The following is an 18,579-nucleotide window of genomic DNA, read 5'->3' on the forward strand; positions in this document are numbered from 1 at the left end:
ATCAAGGATATTGGTCTGTAATTTTCCTTTTTGATGGATTCTTTGCCTGAACCCTTTGGGATCAGGGTAATGCTGGTCCTATGAGTTTGGAAGTTTTCCTTCTATTTCTATTTTTTTAAAACAGCTTCAGAAGAATAGGTATTATTTCTTCTTTAAATGTTTGATAGAATTATACCCTGGGAAGCCATCTGGCCCTGGACTCTTGTTTTTGCAAACATAGTATTTTTAAGTAAATAGAATCAATACAGAAAAGTAAACACCCTTTCCTTTCAGAGAAACCTCCCTTGGACTCCTTGTTAATCAGGCTCACTTGTTCCATTTCCTCATGGTCCCTCATTCTTGGTCCTCATAACATATGTCTCAATACAAAATATTTTTGTGATACTTTCTATAAACTTTTGATTGTGACAAATTGCAAATGCCCAAAAGTAGACAGCATAGTATCATGAACTCCCATGATTACCAGTTTTAGCATTTTGTCAACTGTTGGGCAGCCTGGTTTTATCCATAGCCCTTATCTACTTCCTCCCTTTTTGAAGCCAATCTGAGACAGCCTATAAGATTTCAGTATGTATCTCTTAACAATAAAGCCTATTTTTCCTAAATGCAACTGCAATACTATTACATCAAAAAAGAACAATAGTTATTCAACAACAAAGATCCAATCAGTTCCAACCAACTGAGCCACCCAGGCGCCCCTCCAATCAGTTCCAAATGTCTAGCTGTCTCACATAAGTTTTAGAGGTGGTTGAATCAGAATCTAGGGGCACCTGTGTGGCTCAGTTGGTTAGATACCTGCCTTTGACTCAGGTCATGATCCCAGAGTCCTGGAATCCCACATCAGGCTCCCTGCTGGGTGGGGAGTCTTCTTCTCCCTCTGCTCCTCCCTTTGTTCATGCCCTCTCTCTCTGTCAAATAAATAAAATCCTTATGAATCAGCATCTAAATAGGAGTCCCAATTATGGAATTACTTGATATGTCTTTTAAGTCTCTTTTAATTTGTAGGTATTCCTTTCCACGTCTTTAATTTTTCTCATTGCAATTTATTTGTTGAAGTGGATTGTTTGTCCTATAGAATTTCATAGACTCTGGATTTTGCTGACAGTTCTCTCTGCATGTCTCATATGTTCTGCTGTTCTTATTTTTTCCGTAAATTGAAAAGCGAATAAGAGGCTTTTTCAGATGTGATTATATAATTCTTTTGATGAATGCCTGTTCCTTTCTCTAGACTGTGAACCTCATGGAGCCAGGCTCATGAATATTTTTCTCTCGACTGAAAATTTAGCATTTAGCAAGGTGCCTTCTATATGATAGGTACTCAGTAAATATTAGTTGAATAAATGAATAAATGGGAATACACACAGGAACTATGAACCCAGAAGAAAGTAGCTATACCTCTAGGCAATGAACTATAATGCTCCCAGGCCCCATCAATACCTACACTTAAGCCCCTGAAGACATTGCAGAATTTAGGTTTATTCATTCATTCATTCATGCATGCATTAATGTCACATGCCAGGTGCTGTTCTAGGCACCAGTGTACATCAGGAAACAGGGCAGAGTCATACCTTCTCAGATCTTAAAATCTGGGTCAGTTGATTTTTTAGAAGGTGACAGACTAGAAGAGTTGCCAGAGGCCCCTAAAAGCACAGCGGCCATTTGTGACAGCAGAGGGAGATTCTGGGGCCAGTTCAACCCAGGTGAGAATCTTAGCTCCATCCTTGGCTAACTGTGTGATCCTGGACAGATAGTCTAACCACATAGCCACATTTCCCCAGTCTGTAAAATGGGGGAGTATTGCTGACTTCATGGCTTATATGAGAGTGTAGCTGACTCTTGGAGCTCTGCTCTATCATCTTGGCCAGTTCTTGTGTCTTTCTCCCATTAGGCTTTGCCTGGTGCATCCAAGATGTAGACCCAAAGTGCTGAAGAAGTGGCTTTCTCAATTTCTCCAGCAATCCTTAGTCGGGGAGATGGTGAGCAAATACTCCCATTTCCATCCTCAGCAACACAGTAATGAGGTTGTCCCTGCTGTGTCTTAGAGGATCCCCATTGTGAGTTCCTGTCACCCATCACTCACTAACACCTTCTTTGCTGGCTGCCTTCCATTTCCTCCTTCCTTCCACACACCTTCACTCTGCATCCTGGGATCACCTCCCAGTAACTATGTTCACACATACCTTTACTCTGGCTCTACTTTGGGAAGGGGAATCAAAGGAAATGAGGTAAGTACAATAGCTAGTGGGTCCTCTAAACATTAAGATACAGCACATATTTATATTTGAAGGACAGCTGAAATGTCCACAATAGCCAAACTATGGAAAGAACAGATGAATGGATACACACACACACACACACACACACACACACACACACACACTGGAATACTATGCAGCCATCAAAAGAAATGAAATCTTGCCATTTGTGATGACATGGATGGAACTAGAGGGTATTATGCTTAGCAAAATAAGTCAATCAGAGAAAGATAATTATCATACGATCTCCCTGATATGAGAAGTTGAGAGGCAATGTGGGCGGTTTGGGGGGGTAGGAAAGGAATAAATGAAACAAGATAGGATCGGGAGGGAGACAAACCATAAGAGACTTTTAATCTAAAAAAATAAACAGAGTTGCCAGGGGGAGGGAGTAGGGAGAGGGTGGTGGGGCTATGGACATTGGGGAAGGTGTGTGCTATGGTGAGTGCTGTGAAGTGTAAACCTGGTGATTCACAGACCTGTACCCCTGGGGCAAATAATACATTATATGTTAATTTAAAAAAAAGAAAGAAAGCACAGAACGATCACACATATTAAATCTTAATACCACCAAAATAAATAAATAAATAAATAAATAAATAAAGGACAGCTGAAAGTGAGAGAAGAAACAGAAATGTTCAAATCAGAAAAGAATTCAAAATGATAGGGACTGGTAAAGATTCAAAGTAAATAAAGCTTCCCCATCCATTTAGGTGTCTCTTAGATTGGGTGCTAAAATGTCACAGCTCAGGGATCAATAGTCAGGGCTATGCTCCAAAGCATCAGGAATTGCTTATATGAGGATCACTGTACTCTCAAGGAGAAGGTAAAGGTTGTGAAATCTATTTAAGGAAGATTTCCATCAAAAAATGAGTAAGTTTAAAAAAGAAGTTGGCACTTCAAACAGATGGTAAGCTTCTATTATTTTGGAAAATTCATCACTGTTGCTGGGCTCCTTCCTGGGCAACGGCAGATAAATGAGATGTGATTGTTCCAGCACCTGCACCAGCATTTGTCTCGCTGCCGGCAAGGTGCGGCCAGGCATTGTGGATGGAGTGGGCTCCTCATTATCTCAGCCATTGTTCCAGGAATCAAAGCTGTAATCAATGCCCATGCCTTATTCTGCATAACTCAGCCATAATATGCAGAGAAGTGAGAAAATAGGTGATAGAGTGAATAATGTTCTCAGGACCACACTGCATGCAAAACACTGCATTTTCCAGCGGATTCTTTTTATTTTAATTTTTTCATTACCAAGGTAATACATGATCATCACAAAACCATGAACAATGAGAAATGTATGAAGTGAAAGCCCCTCTCCCGTCCTCCAGCCCCACTTCTGGGATGCACCATTATCAGCGTCCTGTGAAACAGCCAGAGACGTGTTCCCAGGCACACACCCACATTGCCTTGCTGTTCTCACTCTGCCATCTATCCATCCCCGACATTTTATTCAGCGGTTGTCTCACAGACTTCCACTGCATGCATGTCCACACTCTATCCAGTTCCCTTTTGGACATTTATTTTATACAAATATTTAAACATAGGGCATCTTTTTACATAGCTTTGTGTACAAATGAGATAATTTCCGAAAAAATGAATTGCTGGAATTAGAAGAACTAGGTTTGAGGGCATGCACATTTTTGCTTTTTGCTTAATACTTTCAAATTGCCCTCAAATCAAGGGGAAAAAAGCATTTTATGGTTGCTTTAATTTGCATTTCTTTTAAAATTAGTTATACTTAAGTTCCCCACCCCCAACATTTATTGGTCTTTTATATTTTCCTATGAACTGTGTGGAAATAAACAAAGACTACCCAAATGAGAACAAGTAAAGGCTATTTGTTCAGAGCTTGCTAGAGCCAATGAGCTAGCCATAGTCTTTTGTGTTTGGCCTGAGACTCAAAGGCAGAGGAGTTGGAAAGGTTTGTAGTGGGAGAAAGGGAAGGCTTCAGGTCGGGTGTGCCCTGATTGCAGGATTTTGGCCTGGGGAAGCTGGAGCAGGCTAGCTAGCCACCCGCCAGTGTCCTGCATGACTGGTTAGGGGCAAATGTTTGGCTTTCTCTGGTCTGTCCCAAGTTGGATGCAGAGAAGCTATCAGTTCTTGATTGTCGTGACTGTTTGGGGCCCGTTGCTGTAGAGATGGTGGTTTTGGCTGCCTGGACCCGTTGCTGAGCAATGTGGATTGCTGGTTTCTATTTTCACGTATGGTCCAGCCATTGTCTGCCCATCTGTCCAGTCTCCCAACTGCTTTCATTTCTGTTACATAGATTTCTACTGGGCTGTTTGTTTCCTGGAAGTTTGTGGACTTGGAGCAGGGACTTTAATGATATCCATGATCAGGATTTCTTTGCATAGGTAAAGTCAAGCTTGTTTCTGTTGGCATGGTGGGGAGACTAGGAAGAATGGGAAGCACATGTGGACAGTCTCTCCTGCAATGCAGTTCTGTTGTTCAGGAGGAAAAAGGGAATATTCAATCCCATAAAATAAAGTTCTTTGCACAAGCAAAGCAAACCTGTCTGGCTCTTGTTTGAGGCATATATAAAGTTGTAGGTGGGGTCGCTCTTGTGGGCAGAGTTTATGGTGTCTTTACGGGGTGGGACAGAATGAGACTCACAGAGGCTTTGTATTATGGAGCCTCCAGAAGGAAGGTGCCTGCATGGTAGTTCTTGTCATTGATGCCACTCTGCACGAGGCTTGTATTTAAAGATCTGAGCACCTTCATTAGGCTTTGGACTAAGATTTAAAATTGACATTTCCAATCTATTAAACTTTAATCTTGGGAGAATGAGTCACTTACCCAAAGGTCTATATGTACCTCTTTTGCAGGGTGGAGCAGCAGCATGGGGTCAAGAATGCTTGGTTGCCACAATAGCTACCTTCCACCTGGCTTTGGATTCCCCTTTTACTGTTTCTGAACTTTGCACCTGACATCTGCAGTTTCCTTTTTGGAGGACTACCTTTGGGCTACTGGTTCCTGGAAGTTCCTTTCCACCTCCCTTTTAACCAGTGAAGAGGGTGTGTGGGTATGGAAGCTGATGCATTCCTCGGGCATGCCTTACACTCCAGAGCATGCTGTGGGACCCCCTTCCTGGTAGGTGTTTGCCTGTAAGGCACCCTTGCCTGACCTGCTCCTTTTCTCTGTCCTGCCTCTCTCCCCTGAGAGCACCTCCTTAATAACTCACTTTCCCACCAATTATTGTTCCAGGTTCTGCTTCTAAGGAAGCAGACTTAAAATAGCATCAAATTCCTAACTCTGGGGACGCCTGGGTGGCTCAGTTGGTTAAGCGGCTGCCTTCGGCTCAGGTCATGATATCAGCGTCCTGGGATCGAGTCCCACATCAGGCTCCTTGCTCAGCGGGGAACCTGCTTCTCCCTCTGCCTCTGCTGCCACTCTGCCTGCCTGTTCTCTCTCTCTCTCTCTGGCAAATAAATAAATAAAATCTTAAAAAAAAATTCCTAACTCTATCACCATTTGTTGTGTGACTTTCATACCCTCTCCATATCCCTGCCCACATCTAGAAAATAAGAGTATGGAATAAATCCTTTCTAAGGGTCTTTAGCCCTTAGAAAGGTTTATACTCCATGACTTTTTAAAATCATGGTTACATATTAGGTTCCCTAATATGTTCTTGTTTTTTTTTTTTTTTTTAAGACTTTTTTGTTTATTTATTTGACAGAGAGAGACACAGAGAGAGGGAACACACAGGCAGGGGGAGTGGGAGAGGGAGAAACAGGCTTCCCGTTGAGCAGAGAAACAGAACCAATAGAAAAAACATGTCTTTGAGGATTTAATACAGCCCATTCAGAAAATATTAGAACAAAAAGATTAAAAATAAGCAGACATACAAAAATTAGAACATCATAGTATAGCTTGAATTAATAGACATATATAGAGCTCTATACTGAGAGAGAGAGAGGTTGATTTTTCTTGATCACCCCTAGAACATGCACGTATTGCATGGAGTACTGGGTGTGGTGCATAAACAATGAATCTTGGAACACTGAAAAAACTAAAATAAAATTAAGCTGTTAAAAAAGAAAAGAAAAGAAAACATTTATGAGGTCACAAAGGAAACTCAATACATTCTAAATAACCAATATTTGTATTTCCTCAGTATGACTATTTACTCTGCCTTAATGAAATCAGTTAGGAATTGATACTAATGATAGCTAAAAATTGGATATATTTATAAATTAAAAATGTATTATGATTAATCCCTAAGTTAAAAAAGAAATCAATAAAGAAGTGAAGGAATATTTAGAACTGAACACTAATTAAACCCTACTTTTCAAAATTTGTGGTTCATAGCTAGACACAGAACTTTTTAAAAAAGATTTTATTTATTTATTTGAGAAAGAGCAAAAGCAAGTGAGATTACAGAGGGAGAGGGAGAAGAAGACTCACTGAGGAGCAGAGAGACTGATGAGGGGCTTGATCCCAGGACCCTGGGATCATGACCTGATCTGAAGGCAGATGCCTAACCAGCTGAGCCACCCATGCATCTGTAGACATAGAACTTACAAAGAATTTTTAAAGTTTCTAAATACACTAATTAGAAAGTCAGAATTGTTAGTAATAAATAAATATTCAACTCAAAGATTTGGGGGGTTCCTGTGTTGTTCAGTCAGTTAAGCAACCAACTCTTTTTTTTTTTTTTTTTTGGAAGATTTTATTTATTTATTTGACAGAGATCACAAGTAGGCAGAGAGGCAGGCGGGTGGTGGGGGGAAGCATGCTTCCCACTGAGCAGAGAACCCAAAGTCAGATGCTTAAGGACTGAGCCATCCAGGCACTCTAGATAAGGTGTTCTTAGTATAAGACTCATTCATGGTTTTTGGTTGGTCAGCGAACCCCTGGGAATATCAAAATTGTGGGAGGTTTTTCTGTGGAGTGTTCACAGCTTTCATAGATTTCCAAGGAGTCCATAACCCCCGACCAAGTTAGTAACTACTCTTTTTTTTCTTTTATTTATTTTCAGCATAACAGTATTCATTAGTTTTGCACCACACCCAGTGCTCCATGCAATCCGTACCCTCTCTAATACCCACCACCTGGTTCCCCCAACCTCCCACCCCCCTGCCACTTCAAACCCCTCAGATTGTTTTTCAGAGTCCATAGTCTCTCATGGTTCACCTCCCCTTCCAAATTCCCCCAACTCCCTTCACCTCTCTAACTCCCCATGTCCTCCATGCTATTTGTTATGCTCCACAAATAAGTGAAACCATAGATAATTGACTCTCTCTGTTTGACTTAGTTCACTCAGCATAATCTCTTCCAGTCCCGTCCATGTTGCTACAAAAGTTGGGTATTCATCCTTTCTGATGGAGGCATAATACTCCATAGTGTATATGGACCACATCTTCCTTATCCATTCGTCCATTGAAGGGCATCTTGGTTCTTTCCACAGTTTGGGGTGACCGTGGCCATTGCTGCTATGACAGTACAGACAAAAGGTTGATATCCAGGATCTATAAAGAACTCCTTAAACTCAACACACACAAAACAGATAATCATATCAAAAAATGGGCAGAAGATATGAACAGACACTTCTCCCAATGAAGACATACAAATGGCTATCAGACACATGAAAAAATTTTCATCATCACTAGCCATCAGGGAGATTAAAATTAAAACCACATTGAGATATCACCTTACACCAGTTAGAATGGCCAAAATTAGCAAGATAGGAAACAACATGTGTTAGAGGGGATGTGGAGAAAGGGGAACCCTCAGCAACTTTGGAGAACAGTGTGGAGATTCCTCAAGAAATTAAAAATAGAGCTTCCCTATGACCCTGCCATTGCACTACTGGGTATTTACCCCAAAGATACAGATGTAGTGAAAAGAAGGGCCATCTGTACCCCAATGTTTGTAACTACTCCTTTTAATTTTTTTTAAGATTTTATGTATCTGAGAGAGAGAGAGACAGAGAGCCCAGAGGACGAGGGAGAAGCAGACTCCGCACTGAGCAGAGAGCTTGATGTAGGGCTCAATCCCTGGAACCTGAGATCATGACCCAAGCCAAAGGCAGACAGTTAACTATCTGAGCCACCCAGGTCCCCTAGCAACTACTCTTTACAGCTTATTGTTTAAAGACTTCAGAAGGACTGTGAGAAGAACACAATCATTTTCCCCAAATGTTGATCTTTTCAGATTAATAATGATTTGATTGACACCACTTAATATATTTTTTAAATGGTATAAAGTATGTGCTAATTTTGGTTGCATAACAGATCTAATACATTTCTCCTAGTCCAGTTTTTAATGACATTTTCTCTTGTAAATATTATCTTTTTGTAGGTTCAGGCTGCCTTTGACCTTGCAATTGGGGTTTGAAATAAATGATAACATTTTCCCTTTTCAGACAAATGTTGGATACGCCAGCCTGACATTGTTAAAGGAGAAAATATGTTTGCCTGTGGTTAATAAAGAATATGAAATCCACTTACCTGAGTTCCTCTCCAAGCTCCTTTCTCTGCCTCTCTCTTCATACACAGACAGACAGACATGATCATATACTAGAAAAACACCATAGAAGCTTTCATCAAATCTTTAAAGGATTCAAAATCTGGTTTTGAGAAAAGCAGCTCCAGCTGGTTATAGTTAAGACCCACTTGTTATGCACACAGTAGGTCAATAAATTGTGAGCCAAGCAGCTGCTCCAATTTTTAGAACCATTAGGTCCCATGGGTAAACCTCATGGAGCAGGGAGGTGGCAGGGTGCACAGAAGGCTCTTCTGGAGAAATGAAACCTTTCCTCTTGTGCGTCTGGGTCAGCCATGTATAGGTCTTCTTATCAAGGATATTTTATGAACTGGAATCATAAGAATTTATATAAAGATACAGACACAAACTCACACAATGCATATGGAGGTAGTAAAGAACAAGTAAGTAATGGTGAATTAAATACATTAAAATGTTTAGCCAGCTTTATAATAAACCAAAAGAGGGAGGCTTGGGTAGGTGTGATGTCATCATGATAGTGGAAGGTATTTATATCTTTAAATGAGGCTACTATGGGCTGGAGGCTTTAGGAGGTGGGGACTGGACTCCAAAACTCATAGGCCCATTGCATATGCACACTTATGACTTTGCTTACTCTCTTTGTGGCTTTTTGTTACTGAAGGTCAGGTCCCATACTCATTGTTCAAATACTGATTCCTGTCCTGGGACTTAAAGTTTAGGGAAAAAAAGATGGAAATTAACATACAGACACATGAATATCTAATTACTGATTATGAAAAGATTTATCAGGGAAGTGGTGCCAGGAGAAATCAGCAAGGCCTGAGAAGCAAGGAGAAATCAGCAAGGACAGAGAGGAAAAGGGAAGCCCCACAGCAGGCTACCTAGTGCAAAATCTTGCAGAGAGTACTTGCAGTCTGATCAAGCTGGAGAGTGTGGCATTTCAGGTGTGGCTGGAGTTCATGTTACTCATGGAAAGGGGCTGAGCTGTCATGTATATCTGTTAGTCACTGCCTACTGGCTGTAAACTTCCAGACACAAAGTGGCTTCAGTAACCTGATAACCATCCTCTGAATAAGAGTCATTGGCCTGAGCCAATGTGGAAGGGCTGGGGAGGAGCACACAGACACTGTGGTAGAAGCACTTGAGGAAATCTGGTCTGAGTGGTGATCAACTCCACTCCGGGAGTGGTTCTGAGATCTGAAGGTGGTAAGAATCAACCAGATGAAGGGATGTTTTGGAGGTGCATTTGAGATGGTGAATAAAGCCTCCACAAGTTCCTGGAACAGGATGAGCCCAGAGTAGTCAAGGAACTGGCTGAGAACAGGTGATAGAGGCAAAATGAAGTTGATAAGGCAAGTTAGTCTTCTGGTCAAGATGAGCACTGAGTTCCCACTTCAATAAGCCCAACTTCTCCAAACACAGTAGAGTGATGCACAAGATATGAAGAGACAAGCAGTGATTACTCATCTCTGCAGACAAGAAATACAACAGAAACACAAAATAGCACATATAGAGCTGGCACCTCCAGCTTGCTGAGCTGCTGTCCTGAGGAAGGCAACAGCAGCTGGGACTTCAGCTTCTGAGAGGCCTAAAAGCAGCCCCTTGAACAATACAGACCTGATGCAGGCTCACTGCTTGAAGCAGGAATTCTATACACTGAGAAACAAAGGTAAAAATAAGTAAGACCAAAGCCTCAGTCTTCAGGTTGTATCTTCAGGCAAAAATCAACAAAAGTAACAAAGATCTGGCTTTCTCCTGGTAAGTGTTCTCAATTACAGTGGCAGGAAAAGCACTGCTATTTCTTGAGCATATGCTATATGCCAGGCACTAGTCTAAGGCACTTGCCTTTCATTTGATTCTCATGGTGACTGCATGACGCAGGTGTTGTAATCCACATTTTCAGTTGAGATAAGTAAAGCTCACAGCCATGAAATAACTTGTCCAAGGTCATAAGTCAAAACTGGAGTCCAAACTACCTATTTCCAGAACCCATGAATGTTAACCACTTTACTATATTCTTCAAACATCCAGACAGCGATCAAAAGAGGAAAGTGTATCAGCTGATCTTACTTCACTACCACACTGAGTGCCCGAAGACAATAAATGGTATCTACAAAATGCTGAAGGGACAAGGTGTGTTCAGTTTGGTGTCTTTCCTATGTGAAGTCAGAGAAAGATACTGTCAGTCGAACATGCAAAAGTAAGAACAAATCCAATGTACTTTCTTCAAAAGGCTACTTGGAAATGGACTCAGGGCAATCAACAGAGGGGAGGGAGGGAGAGAGGGAGACTACTGGGTTTTTGTTTTTATCTTTGCCTTTATCAAATTCTTAGGTTGAAGCTTTCTTAACCAGTTCAATATATTCTTCTCAATCAGTTTGTGAGATACACACTATCCCCTTTTCAATCGCCTATCCCATGAGCACGTAAAACCATGACTCAGAAAACTGAATCCTGAAGCTTGGTGTCATCTAAGACCATAACATTGTCATATTCTCTCTGCTAAAATCATCTGTTTATTTAACACATAAGCATTTGTTAAGTGAATAATATTTCTTTTTTTAAGATTTATTTACTTGAGAGAGAGAAAGAGCAATTGGGGGTGGGGAGAGGAATAGAAGGAGAGAGAGTATCTCAGACTCCTCACTAGGGAAGAAGCCTGACATGGAACTTGATCTCAAGACCCTGAGGTCACGACCTGAGCCAAAACCAAGAGTTGGACACTCAGTCAACTAAGCCAACGATGCCCCTGAATAATCTTTCATTTAACAATTATTACTGAGCACCTGCTCCAGCCCAGGTATTATAGAAGAGCTGGGAATTCTACAGTGGAGAAGACTGACAAGGTCCCTGTGTGTCACATGCCCACAGGGATAGGCCAACAATGAGTAAGTAAGCGAATACAACACAATATTATTACTGATATCAGCAACTTGGTGTTTGGCAGTGCTGTTTACTAAAGTGAAGAAGACTTGTTTGAAATAGAGAAGCTAAGGACTAAGGGTTCTATGTGGACCTATGCAATGTGAAATGACTGTTTGACATCCAGATGGAAATGCAGAGAAGATAGGAATGTTATGCCTGAGTTTTCACGTCTGAGAGACCACCAAGGAGCCAAGCACTGATGCAATCACATAAGGGTTTATTTGACAAGCTTAAGCTTGGGACCAAGTATACCCGGCACAGCGGGAGTAGGGACTTGGACCCTCAGCCAGATTACAGTCAGAGTTTTTAAAAGCAGAGTAAGGGTGGACTCAGTGGTGGGTGAGGACAAAGTGGGTGTTTAGAAGGGCTATCAGGGTAAAGAAGACTGTCAGGATATTGAAATCCTGGTTACTATCAAGCCAAGGCAGTTTTTCCCTTTAATGAGGCACTAGCATGAAGACAATTGGGAGTTTCCTGGTGGAATGTCACATTCTTGCTATCAACCGTCCTTGTTAGTGAGATTTGGGTTTAGAAGAAATTTAACTTTATTTACTTTTCCTTCTACCTCAGCCTCCTTCAGTTTTGTTTATGGAGGGGAGGGTGACATTAGGGCTTAAGGAACTGAGTTATTTGTCTCTGGAAATTGGGCTAGACTCTAGGTGGGTACAGCCTTGTTTTTCTTGGCCTCCACAAGGAATAGATTCATCTAGAGCTCAGGGAAGAGGAGCCTGTTTGAGCTAGAAATAAAAGGGGAAGTCATCAGCATGTAGCTGGGGAGGGTCCATGGACTAATACTGCTCTAAAGCTGTATAAGTTGTCATCATTGGAGGAAACAGGGTAAGGGGTACATGGGACTATTTTTGGACTGCCTGCAGCTTTATAATTGTTTCAAACAATAAGTTAAAAAGAAATCCATGGGTCTAGATAATATAATCTAGGGATGAATTTTTAAAAAGGACAATGTGATGAAATACTTGAGATTTATGCCATCCTAGAAAATCCAGAAATGTGGGTTCACGATAACTATGGGTTTTGTTTGTTCAAGTCCTTCGAGAAATGGATACCAAGATAAGACTAAATATTTAGGAGAGTTGGGGAGAATACATGTGAAGGATAAAGGGGAAGTAGCCTAGGAGGTGAGGAGAACATTCGGACCATGACAGAGACCTGATTCTTGATGGAGAGAGGAAGGCAGGAAGGCTGGTGAGGAAAGTCCCAGACTGTACTGTGGTTCTCAGGAAATTGTAACCAGGCCCATGGGGAGTCCTTGAACCAAAGTTATCCCTGAAAGAAGCCCCACATCTCACAAAAATGAGCCTTAATTAGTGCCCCCTGGTGCTCATCTTTGGTTGGGAGCAGTCCTGGGAAGCATGGGGACTTAGGGACATGCCTACCTGGAAACTTCTCCCTGGACCATGTTGGGAATAACCAGGAACCCAGAATTCACAGTAGCCTTGAGCCTGCAGGTGAGTATAGATGTCTCTCCATGTTCATGTCCAGGCACTTCACAACGAAGGAGGGAGGTAGAAGCAGAAAGAGGGCAGGTGGCCATGTGTTGAGGACTACATCACCACATGCTGATGAGACTCAGAGGAGTCCAAGAATCCTGAATGCAAGCCTGGTCTTCCAGATCATTTCGCCAAGTAGTATTTTTCAAGGTGGGAGAATAAACTGTTCCCAAAATCTTGGTGCGTAAGTTTCAGATATCTAGACATATGTTATGCCAGCTTCCACCTGTACCTTGTGCTGGGCCTTATCAATATTAGAATCATTTGAAAATTTACTAGAAGCCATGGTTATACATCCCTGAAAAATCCATATATAGACAGAAGATAACATTCAGAAGATTTAACAATTTTGAGAACTGGTAAGTCATATAAATGAATATATAAATAAACATATAAACCTTTTAAAATTTCTAAATAAGCCAGATTTATATATATAATAGATTTATCATATATCTCATAATATATAGTATAATGTATATGTGTGTATATATATATATTTTTTAAATTTTTAAATTTTTTAATTAATATACAATGCATTATTAAACCCAGTGTAGAAACATATATCTTATAATAAAATTTCTTCCCAGGTAATATAATTATAACTAATCAAGTTATTCTAATAATTTTTTTTGCTGATTTTAGAATTGTTAGTGTGACCTTTGGTTTAACTCATTGTCACTAGCTTAGTGACAAATACTACTGAGGACCTGCTCCAGCTCAGGCATTGAGGCAGGTGCTGGGAATTCTACAGTATGAATGGTAGACAAGGTCCATATATAGACTGCCTTTATCTGCATGATAAAACACCCTAAAGCTCATCAGATTCTCACTTATTGAATTGGTTGTCATTAGGTCCCCACTTCTGGGTCATTTTTGCAGCTTGAAGGTGCATTGTACCTTAGCCTGCATATCTGGCATGGTATGACTTGAAGGTTCAGCTCCTGACAACAAGGCTACCCACCTGCTTGTTCTGTAGCTCCCACCAGGCAGGTCTGCCCCAGGGCATTAAACAGGCACTGCTCAGGCCCTGCTGCCCTGTTGCCATCCCCATCTTGGTCTACTCATTTGTCAGAAGCCCACTTCCACAGGAGCCCTGTTTCCAGGTTCTATTACCTATGGCCAAATCTAGTCACTTTTATACCAATTGGACTGGAAGCATTTCAATAACTGTCAGTATAGGCAGTACGATACTTACTGGAAACTGTCATCCTGGGCTCACATGCGAACTTGATGCAGTCCAGATGGTTACCGACCTCTCAGTACGCCAGGATAAAAACCCAGTAGGAGTCAATGGTATGGCAGAAAGCTACAAGGGAGCATGAATAGATGTAACCTGTTCTGTTCTAGCTGCCCTGGTATCCACAGCTTGGAATATAGCTGGAATTCTACAGACATCAACTGATTGACACAATGTTCAGTCCTTCAATTCAATGGCATCCAGAGGATGGTTTAGCTACAGGTTTGTCTGAATCTTCATGTTCTCTCAGCTCTCATATAAATGAAAGGCTTTCATAGAGGAGAGACTGCCAATACCTAATGGCTTGGATTATCTCTCTCTCTCTCTCTTTTTTTTTTTTCCTTTTGGATCTCTACCTCCCTCTTTTAAAAATGCACACCAATCCCATTATTACATCTGATGGATTAAAACTTTCATGTTCCATTGAAGACCCCAGAAGTGGAGAATGAAAGGAAGTAGTACAGTTGAATTTCCGGTTTCAGACAGGATGGTTCCTGGGATGGGGACTGGGTACAAGTCAGAGAGTACTATTTCGGAAAAAAAACCCCTCAGGTTAGGAGGGTCTTGGTTCTAGCTTGTCTCAGTGGGGCTGGTAGTGCCATGAGCTGAATATTTTGGGTAAATGATCCTACTCACAATTACAGATTACTAATTTTAAGGTTGGTCAGTCAACTAATCAAGTGTGAGAAATGGCTCCTAAGCAGGCAAAAAAAGGAGACGTCATGAGGATGTTTTAAAGCAAGGAGAAGGACAATGAATTCGCAGCTGCATTCCTCCCAGGTGTCACGAGTGTATCAGACATCAGGGCCCAATGAGGCCAGACCTGGGAGGAGGGGGAGAGAAAAGGCTTCAGAGAGCAGAGGCGTCAACAATAGCAAAGCCTGGGGGCCCATTCCAAATCAAGGCAGACAGATCAGATAATACATAAAGGAGGAATGGAAAGCAGAAGACCCCTTCTATTGTCCACATGGTCAGGCTGCATTATTCAAAGACAGATTTTTAAATATGTATCAGTATTCCAGTAAACAAGGTAAGCTTGCTAATAACAGTGCAATTCAGCAATCGCTACTCCAAATAAATACATTAGAAATGTCATTACTGTAATCAGATTAACCACTGTCCTTCATGTTATGTTCTGAATAATCATTAAAATTATTCTTAGTGAATTTGGCAAGCACATTGTCTAGAAATGCACAGAAGAAACAGCAGGACACTAGTATTTTTTCTCTTTAAATAAGTTCCTTAAGTACTTTTAATGCATTGATTTTTTTCCCCCATATAGGCAACTTCATGCGGCAGGACCAACCGCGTTCAGTTTCATGATTTCTACCAGCAGGATGTAATTTTTATGCTGGATTTTATTATTCATTACAGCAGTTCATGCTTTCTATGAGAACAATTGCTCTAATAGGTTAAATGTCATTATTTTCAAAAATACCCTCAGAGATTAGCTGCTACATCACCTTCTGGACACTTGCACTTGAACATCTGAACCATAGCTCATAATTGTATTATTCACTAGGCTGATTCTTCTTGCTAAGAATGCCTCTAAATGCTTTTTCAATAGCCGGAGATCCAGTCCTGTGAACCAAATCGTCTCTACCCATTTTGGCATTGGGCGACAGCTGGGATCTTTTGTAAGTAAACTGAGATCTAGTGATGAGTTTATTTTTTATTGTACTTGTATTCATGATGGGAAGGCCATTGAAATTTGGACTTGTGTTATCTGACGTTCAACATTTTTTTTTAACTCATGGAATTTAAGAGGGAGAAATATGATTATGATCATTCATTAAAAGAATTTTCCTATCAAAAAGAAAATGCTCTTTTATGCTACAGAATATTTAGGAGATTAATATTTAATAAACAGATATATTGAACTAAGCTTCAGCAAACATCTAATGAACACCTACTTTCTTCCAGACAAAGACAGGCACTTGCATAATCAGCTTGAGATGGGAACCGGAAGTTCTAATGTGACTTTTATTTATTTTGTTTGGTTTCTTTTTTATAAACACTTGAACCTTTCACCATGCTTTTCTGTCTTGAAAACATCAGAAGTCATTATATGCTTTCCATATGTAGAAACAACAGAAGGAAACAGTTGGAAATTCAGCCAATGGCAGTTGCCCAAAAGTAACAATAAAAACAAATCACACAGTGCTGCCCAAATTGTCTATTTTCTTCTGCAAAATTCACCCCTGCTCCCCATCCTTGCTCGCTTGTTCTTTCTCTTCATTTCTTTCTTTCCTTCTTTCTTTCTTTCTTTTTTTCTTTCTTTCCTTCTTTCTTTCTTTCTTTCTTTCTTTCTTTCTTTCTTTCTTTCTTTCTTTCTTTCTTTCTTTCTTTCTTTCTTTCTTTCTCTTTTCTTTCTTTCATACAGACTTTATTTGTTTGACAGACAGAGATCAGAAGTAGGCAGAGAGGCAGGCAGAGAGAGAGAGGGGTGCGGAAATCAGTCTCCCTGCTGAGCAGAGAGGCTGATGCAGGGTTTGATCCCAGGACCCTGAGATCATGATCCCAGGACCCTGAGCTGAAGGCAGAGGCTTAACCCACTGAGCAACCCAGGCGACCCTCTTTGTTTTTTGAAGATTTTATTTAATTATCAGAGAGAGGAGGAGGAGGAGAGAGAGAGAGAGAGAGAGAGAGAGCAGAAGCAGGGGGAGAGGCAGGCAGAGGGAGAAGCAGGCTCCCTGCTGAGCAAGGAGCCCAATGTGGGACTCCATCCCAGAGTCCTGGGATTATGACCTGAGCTGAAGGCAGAAGCTTAACCAAGGAGAGCCCACCAGGGGTCCCTCCCCCATACACTTTCTATTCTCAACTTTGACAATTGTACTTCTTTGTAACTGGCTTTCTTAGGTACTTTGAGTCTCTATTCCCAGTAGGAATTCCTGCCTTCCCATAGGGTCTCGAAATGCAAAAATACAGTCTTCTTTTTCAAGAGAAATTCGTGGGGATCTAGAGCCAAGGCCATCACCAAATATGCAAAGAAAAATAGTCCCAGTAGTGTTTCTGACTGTGGAAATGTGCACAAGTTTCTTTCATGAGAAGACTAGACCCATATCTTACTTTTCAACTTAGAGTACCATAACAAAGAACTTTTGACTGGTTTTTGGAAAGATGAAGATTTCTTTGGGCTGTCTAACCATTCCTCCAGATTCACTAGGAGTTTTGGTGGGAAGGAAAATTTCAGCTCATCTCATTCCTTAATTTTGCCCGTAGGGAAGAGACATATGGTTCAGTGGAGATAGAACTCAACCAAAAACATGGGTGTCTTTAAACACAGTTCTATGCTCCTTCCCTCATCCCAATATTGTTTGTGATTTTATACTATATTTCCCCCTTCCATTCTCCCTCTCCTGAAGTATGTAAAATGCAATGTAATTACATTTGTAATTAATGTAATTAATCCAATAGCCCATCCCACTTGACTTTCCTATGTGGTTGTGCACACCACCCCAAGGACTCAAGTTCTCAGGTGCCCCAACCATGAGGCCACACTAGTGCTGCTGTGGCAACTTCCCAAAGGCAGGGTGGCATTTCTCCTTACCTGTTCTTTCCCTGCCAAGCCATTTGAGTCTTTGCATGTTTTCTTAAAAAGAGGCAAGCAGCAGTGATCCCAGATTTCCTATGCTTATTCCTGGAATTCATTCTTTGCTTTCACAGGATTGTCTAGTCAATTGAATTCTTATAACTGCCAACAGCAACTTTTCAGAAAAAGTGGCCTCAGGCAACATTTGTAATTCCCCTTACTTTTCAAGGAAGTATGTCTTGCTCCTAAAGAGATGCTTTCCATTTTCTATAAAGCTTCAAGTTTTCCTTTCCTCCCTGTGGGTAGTTTATTATTTTTTTTTCCAGACTCTAAAGCTAGGATTTCTTCATCCAATGCTCATTCCATGACCATAGACCAAAGATAAATTATTATACTGGAATATCAACTTTATCAAACCAGATTCCTCGAGTGAATCTATACTACCTTCAGTACACATAGCTTCAAGTCAACTTCAAGTCAAGTCAAATGTGGGTTAAATTAACACATATGTGTAGCCTTTGATTGAAGAATTCTTATCTTCAATGGGAATTCATTGATCATCAATTACATGAGGCTCTGAGCCATGAATTAGGGCTAAAGCAGGGAAGACCATGATCCCTGACCTCCCAGAGCTCACAGCCCAGCAGAAAAGTA

This window comes from Mustela nivalis (genome assembly GCF_964662115.1).
Source record: "Mustela nivalis genome assembly, chromosome: 8".
NCBI lineage: Eukaryota > Metazoa > Chordata > Mammalia > Carnivora > Mustelidae > Mustela > Mustela nivalis.